Source organism: Microtus pennsylvanicus, chromosome 20 (genome assembly GCF_037038515.1).
Source record: "Microtus pennsylvanicus isolate mMicPen1 chromosome 20, mMicPen1.hap1, whole genome shotgun sequence".
Taxonomy (NCBI): domain Eukaryota; kingdom Metazoa; phylum Chordata; class Mammalia; order Rodentia; family Cricetidae; genus Microtus; species Microtus pennsylvanicus.
Window position 1 is genome coordinate 10,775,263 of NC_134598.1, and position 7,166 is coordinate 10,782,428.

The window sequence follows — 7,166 nt, forward strand, 5'->3', positions numbered from 1 at the left end:
CATCTCTTGGATGTGTATGCACATGTGTGTGTCTGTGTGCCCACAAATGTGGAGGAGCCATGCACCCTGTTTTTTGAGTCTAGGGTCCACTGACTACTCGGCTGGATGGCTAGTAAGCCCCAGGGACCCGTCTGTTCCTGCCTCCTTAGAACCCCCCCACCTCAGCCTCCTTAGACCAGCCCCCCCCCGTGACCTCAGCCTCCTTAGACCCCCCCACCTCAGCCTCCTTAGACCAGCCCCCCCCGTGACCTCAGCCTCCTTAGACCCCCCCCCCGACCTCAGCCTCCTTAGACCCCCCCACCTCAGCCTCCTTAGACCCCCCCCACCTCAGCCTCCTTAGACCCCCCCACCTCAGCCTCCTTAGACCCCCCCACCTCAGCCTCCTTAGACCCCCCCACCTCAGCCTCCTTAGACCCCCCCCCGTGACCTCAGCCTCTGCTCCTCTTCCCTACCTGTAGGTGTAGCTCTCAGTGCTCTCTCTATTGTGTTTGTCTAGTCTCCAGCCACCCCTCAGACCCGCTGCTAAACTAGTTGGCTAGTTTGAGACAGAATCTCTGTGCAACCTGTGCCAACTTGGAACTGGAATTCGCTGTGCAGACGAGGCTGTGGTCCTCCTGCAGCTACTTCCTCAGTGCTGGGATTACAGGTGCAGGCTACAGAGCCTAGCAGTTCAATTCTCAAATATCCAATGAAATAAGGTCTGAACCGTGCATAGAAAAGAACACAGGTGATAATAAATACTTGACTGGAACCAAAAAGAGACCAAAAGCCCGGGTTCCCTTTCATAGGAACCCAGGAATAGTTTACATCGTTTCTGATATTGTACATGTATGACAAACATACACATCATGCATGGTTAAGTTCCTGAAGGGTAGGGCAGGGGCGAAGTTAGACAGCCGAGTGCTTACTTAGTGTAGATGAAGCCCTGGACATAATTCCCAGAACAACATAAGACAGGATGGCACAAGCCTGCAGCCTTGGCATGCCGGCGGCGGCGGCAGCAGCAGCAGCAGCAGCAGCAGCAGCAGCAGCAGGAGGACCAGAAGTTAAAGACATTCCCGGTGACGCCTGAGTCCTCACTGCTAGTGCCAGAGAAATCTAAGAGAGTAAAGGTTGTTTCTAAGGAGACACACCTACTTTGCTGGATTCTGGGGGTAGTGATCTGCTTGACCCCGTGTGGGTAGTTTTACGTCACCTTGACACAAGCTGACTTCATCTGAGGGGGCAGAATCTCAAGAAAACGCCTCCATAAAATTGGGCCTTTGGGCATTTTCTTAATGGGTGGTACTTTCCCTGGGCTGGTCCTGGTTTCTTTAAGAAAGGTTGAGAGCCAGGTGAGGGCGCTGCTTTAATCTCAGCACTTGTGAGGCAGAGGCAGGCAGATCTCCGAGTTCGAGGCCACCCTATCTACAGAGTGAATTCCAGGATGGGCAGGGCTACAGAGAGAAACCTTGTCTTGAAAAACCAAAATAAAATAAAGCAGGCTAAGCAAGCCATAAGGAGCAAGCCAGTAAGCAGCTCCCCTCCGTGGCCTCTGCATCAGCTCCTGCCTCCAGGTTCCTGCCCTGTTTGAGTTCCTGTCCTGACTTCCTTCAGTGATGAATAGTGATGTGGAAGTGTGAGCCAAACAAACAAACCCCGTCCTCCCCAACTTGCTTTGATCATGGTGTTTCATCACAGTAATAGAAACTCTAGGACACACCCTTTTTTAAATGATTTATTTATTTATTATGTATGTAGCATTCAGTCTGCATGTATGCCTGTAGGCCAGAAGAGAGCACCAGATCTCATTACAGATGGTTGTGAGCCAACACGGTTTCCGGAAATTGAACTCAGGATCTGTGGAAGAGCAGCCAGAGCTCTTAACCCCGAGCCTTCTCTTCAACCGCCTACTATAAGATTTAAAAATTAAAAAATAAAAGACATCCTCAGCTACCGTAGACTCTGTCTCAAAATTAAAGTGAATCATTTTTAAGGATTTATTTTTATACTTGTGTGTCTGTATAGGTGAGTGACATCTGAGTACTTGTCCCTGGGGAATTCCAGAAGAGGGTGTAGGAGGCCTTGGAGTCGGAGTTGCAGGTGGTCACGCCTGAAGTGGGTGCTGGGAACTGAATTCAGGACCAACCTCTGCAAGATCATTGTGCTCTTATCCAGGCCTGATAAAAAACCCTTTACTAAAGCCAGACAGTAGCCAGGGGTGGTGTGCATGCCTTTAACTCAGGACTCAGGCGGACAGATCTTTATGAGTTTCAGGCCAGCCAGGGCTATGTTGCAAGATCCTTTCTCAAAGGAAAAAAATAAAGGTAGCAGCATAGTTGCTATGTGTTTCAGTTACTTTTTTAACAGTTTATTTATCATGTATACAGTATTCTCCCCGCATGTATGCATGCACACCAGAAGAGGGCACCAGATCTCATAGATGGTTGTGAGAACTGAACCCAGGACCTCTTAACCACTGAGCCCTCCTCCAGAAGCAGTTCCACCAACTGGGGACCAAGCATGGAGTATACGAGGCTATGGGGGCGTTTCATTCAAACCACCGCACTAGGAATGGCTGAGAGAATTAATGCTGGTGTGCTTGTGTTACGGTTACCTCAAGATAGGCTCTTGTTTTGAATGCCTTCTACCCCAACTACTGGAGCTGTGTAGGAGGCCGTAGCCTCTGAGAGGTAGAGCTAACTGGAGAAGGGACTGGCGACGGATGTCTGAAGGCGATGCCTGTTGTCCCCCACGGTGCTTTCAGCTCCTTGGCATGCTCTGATGTGAGCAGCCAGCCTCTACCACACGCCCCCATTCCTGTGCCTTCCCCACCACAGTCTACGGAAACTATGAACCCACAATAAATCTTTCCTTGCTTAAGTTGTTGCTGCCAGGTGTTTTGGTCTCAGTGACTCAGAAGTAGTTTCTGTGGGAGAACAATGGCTGTTTTAGTTTATTTGGGCTGATGTAGCAACTAGTGCCCCACAGACTGGGTACCTTCCGGATGCCTGAGATTTACCCCTCATAGTTAGGGAGTCTAGGAACCCCAGGACGGCGCTTTGGAGTTTTGGTGTCTGTGAAGGGCCTGTTTCTCCGTTCATAAAATGTTCCTTCTCACAGTGTCCTCCCAGGGTGGAAAAGGGACAAGGAAGTTCTTCAGGTCTTTTTTGTTTGTTTGTTTGTTTCGAGATGGTTTCTCTGCGTTGCTTTGGAGCCTGTCCTGGAACTAGCTCTTGTACACCAGGCTGGCCTTGAACTCACAGAGATCCTCTGCCTCCCGAGTGCTGGGATTAAAGGCATGTGCCACCACCTGGCTCTTCAGGACTTCTTTGGCAAAGACACTGCTTCATGATTATTCACCTCCCAAAGGCCTACTTACTAATATAATCATAATGTTTTTATTTCTTGTTTGAGACGAGGCCTCTCTGAGTAGCCCTGGCTGTCCAGGAACTCACTCTGTAGACCAAGTTGGCCTAGAACTCAGAAATCTGCCTGCCTCTGCCTCCTAATGCTGGGATTAAAGGCTTGAGCCAAGCCCCCCAGATTGGGTCTTACTATATTACCTAAATGGCCTCAAGCATCTTTCTACATCAGCATCTGCTAGTGTTAGGATTATGGGCATCTTCCTATATCAATATCCCCTAGTGTTAAGATTATGGGCATCTTCCTATATCAATATCCCCTAGTGTTAGGATTATGGGCATCTTCCTACATCAGCATCTGCTAGTGTTAGGATTATGGGCCTACCTCTGCCTTCTGAGTGCTGGGATGAAAGGCGTGCGCCACCACCGCCCAGTGAACATATTGGTTATTTTAAGTTAAAGAAAAAATACAATACTGGTGCTCTGTGCTTTCCCCTTTCTTCCTGAAAGCCAAGGTAAGGCACAAGGTGAAGGTACCTCCTTCCCAGAGGAAGGAGAGACATTCTTGTCAGCAGAGATGGGGAAATAAGGCGGAGAGAACTCCACCTCCAACAAAGCCTGTTAGCTAGGTTTGGTGGGCTGTGCCTGTACCCCAGCACCCGGGAGATGACTCCAAGGGCATCAGCAGTTCAAGTCATTGCTGGCCAGATGGTGAGTGTGAGGCCAGGAGACTCACCAACCCACAAATAACAACAGAAACCCACCCGAGGAGTAAAGTCTATTAAACTGACTTATCTTTGCTTACATTTCCCAGCGGCTGCCCGGTCTCCTCCCAGCTCACTGCAAGCTTCAGCCCAGCTGCCCTTCGTGCCTTCGCTGCCCTTGTGGAGGTGCTCCAGGCTCCAGGCACACGTAACCGTAACTGAACACAGTCTGTGGGCTTTTATCTGCTGTTCTAACACGGATCTGAATTTCAGACTCAGTCAGACTGTGGAAAAGCACTCCGATCTTTCTGACCCAAACCCACTGCGGGAAGAGAGTCCATAGCCTATCGAGGGAAACCAAGGGAGGAATTCAAGGCCATAGAGGAGCCAGGCTTGGTGGCCACGCTTTTATCACAGCATTTGGGAGGCAGAGAAAGAATGGTTTTTGAGTTCAAATTCAGCTTTGTTTGTGTAGTAAATTGATGGAGGAGGGTCATCTTTCTATCTGTTTCATTGGTTAAATAAAGAGACTGCCTTGGCCCTTTAATAGGACATAAAATTAGGTAGGCGGAGTAAAAGAACAGAATGCTGGGAGAAAGATGCTGAGTCAAGGAGTCGCCGTGATTCTCCCACTCCAGGCAGACGCAGGTTAAGATCATTCCTGGTAAGCCAGCTCGTGGGCTACACAGATTATTAGAAATGGGTTAAGTCAATATGTAAGAGTTAGCCAATAAGAGGCTGGAACCAGGCAGTGTTTAAAAGAATACAGTTTCTGTGTAATTATTTCGGGGCATAAGCTAGCCAGGTGGCAGGAAGCGGCCCGCCGCTCTTATTACAACAGTAAATTCTACACAAATTTTAGACCATCCAGGAGACCCAGTCTCAAAGCAACAACAACAACAAAACCCAATCAGCGAGCCAACCAGCCAACCAAGCAAGAAGCAGCCCTAACAACAACACAATGCCGGGATAGGAACGTGGCTTCCTGACTCGTTCCTGCTTTTCAACTCAGCTAGCTTTCTGATACAACCCAGCCCTACCTAGGACAGTGATTCTGAACCTTCCTAGTGCTGCGACAATTTAATACAGTTCCTCATGCTATGGTGACCCCCAACCAATCATAAAATTATTATTATTAATTTTTTTTGTTTTTTGAGACAGGGTTTCTCTGTAGCTTTCGGAGCCTGTCCTGGAACTAGCTCTTTTAGACCAAGCTGGCCTCGAACTCACAGAGATCTGCCTGCCTCTGCCTCCCTAGTGCTGGGATTAAAGGCATGCACCACCACCGCCTGGCTCATAAAATTATTTTTGTTGCTACTTCATAACTGTAATTTTGCTACTGTTATGAATTGTAATGTGTGTAATGTAATTGAATCTGTGTTTTCCCATGGTGTTTTGTTTTTTTCAGATACAGGGTTTCTCTGTAGCTTTGGAGCCTGTCCTGGAACTAGCTCTTGTAGACTAGACTGGCCTCAAACTCACAGAGATCCCTCTGCCTCTGCTAGGATTAAAGACATGAACCACCACCACCGGGCCCCATGGTCTTAAGAGACCCCTGTGAAAGGGTTACTTGTCCCCCTAGGGGGTCTTGACCCACAGGTTGAGAACTTGAGAATCACTGGCCTAGCCTCCTCCAATTAGCCTCAGGAAATTAGCCACGGACATGCCCACAGACTAATCTGAAGCAGGCAATTCCTCACTTGAGGTTCCCTCTTCCCAGATGCGTCAAGTTAATAAGCAAGAATAGTGTAAAGGAGGAACTTCACTTCCCCACAAAATCTATTGAGAAAATTACAGCCAGTATTTCAATCCCAAGAGGTTTTTCATGTCGCCTTGCATGGAGCTGCCCTTTTAGGTACTGCTCTGTGACTTTTCCTGAGTTTATCGTACCGGCACACAGTAAGAGTTAATTCATTTTCTCTGGTCCTGCACACTCGGTTCCCAGTGGTGGCTGATGAAAAAGGTTGTTAGCTCTTGGCTCTCTTTTCTGTTCCCATGGCTGTGCTGCTCCATGACCCTTTTCCTTCCTTACGGTCTCCCCTTATGTGTAGCCAGCAAAGGCTCTAGGAATTTGGAAGTGGGCTCTTTTAGGACTGGTCATTTGGGATCAAGACGCCACTGTCTTTTCTGTCCACTAGGTGGCACTGAGAGGCCAACTGTTTGGAAATTATTGTCACCTGCTTGCTCTCTCCCCCCCTTTGTTCCTTCCTTTCTTTTCTTCTTTTTTTTCTTCTTTTCTTTTTGCCCCGCCTATTTCCAAAGCAGCAAATAGGTTTGTTCTCTCCTCTATAGAGGCCGCTGACAGACCTCCATAGCCCCCCTTTCAGTTCTCATGAAGTACAGGCTACCATAAGAAAACTCCCTGTATTACTGAGGATGACCTTAAACTCTTGATCTCCTTGCATGCTTTGATTATAAATAGCCTTATGTGCTGGACAGTCTTTCTTATTTAGTCTCCCAAGAACCTGAGGAGATGGTAGCTCTCTTCTCTCTTCAAAATTAACCCACTTGGTGGAAGGAGAGAAACAATTGCTGCACCTTTTCTGACCTCCACACGGGCACCATGACATACACAATAAAAATAAACCAATGTGGGCTGGAGAGGTGGCTCAGCGGTTAAGAGGGTTAAGAGCACTGTCTGCTCTTCCAGAGGACCCAGGTTCAATTCCCAGCAGCTCACACCTGTCTGTAAATCCAGCTCCAGAGCTTCTTACACCATCACACCATGCACATAAATAAAAATGAATTTAGCCGGGCAGTGCTGGAACAAACCTTTAATCCCAGCACTTGGGAGGCAGAGGCAGGCAGATCTCTGTGAGTTCAAGGCCAGCCTGGTCTACAAGAGCTAGTTCCAGGACAGCTAGGGCTGTTACACAGAGAAACCCTGTCTCGAAGAAAAAAGATTTACTTCAAAAAAAATTAAATGTTTTATATATATATATATATATTTGGGCTGGAGAATTGGGGTCAGTGGTTAAGAGCGTTTGCTATTCCTACAAAGGATTCAGGTTTGAGTCCCAGTACTCACATGCAGGCTCACCACATTCTTGGGCACTAGGCATACATGTGGTGCACAGACATACATGCAGATAAAACACTCATACACATAAAATGATTG